Below are 752 nucleotides of genomic sequence, written 5' to 3' on the forward strand. Positions count from 1 at the left end.
CAATACAAAGGCATTAAGAGAACACCAAAAACATAAAACACAGAACAGTAGCAGCAACAACAAATTTAATAACATCCACCTTAAAAAAACATCAGTGTAAGCCAGTGGTAGGAGTAGAGTTCAGTAATCTGACAATTTGACAGAGCTGCTAAAGATAAGTGCTTTTAAAAGTGTAATATAACAAAGTTTATTCTAATATTTACAATTATTTTTTTCTAATTTCAACGTCACTTTAATTGGCAGTGTTGTTAATAATGTCGTGGTATTTAAAGTTTTTTTATTAGTAGTATTTTGTTTTCCGTGTGAATAATGTAATAAAACAGACTTCTCTGTCAGCCCTTAGATGATTCAAATAAAAAAATATTCTCTGTAAATCCTGTAATTACGTAGCACAGTTTATCCAAGTCTCTCTGATACGACGTTACAACACTCCAGCAAGTTGTTTTCCACTAATCATTTCTGTTTGTACATTAATGTTAAGTCACATTAAGACCCGGTTAAATGTTGCGTGTTATATATTTTTTTTAAGTGAATTAACTATTAAGCTAAGATTCAATGACAGACCCCCTACCATGTATACAGAAGGCCAAAGCCAAATCAAACGAGAACTACCATTATTAAGCCCAATCAACTCTTTTATGTTATTCTTGTTACAAAATATATGCTGTTTTAAAAAAAAACAATATTTGCTTGTCCACAGCGTATAAAAGGAAAAAAGGAAAAGTCACATACTAGGCACCGTAGCTTCTTTA

The sequence above is a fragment of the Lepisosteus platostomus genome, chromosome 3 (assembly GCF_059453375.1).
Source record: "Lepisosteus platostomus isolate fLepPlt1 chromosome 3, fLepPlt1.hap1, whole genome shotgun sequence".
NCBI lineage: Eukaryota > Metazoa > Chordata > Actinopteri > Semionotiformes > Lepisosteidae > Lepisosteus > Lepisosteus platostomus.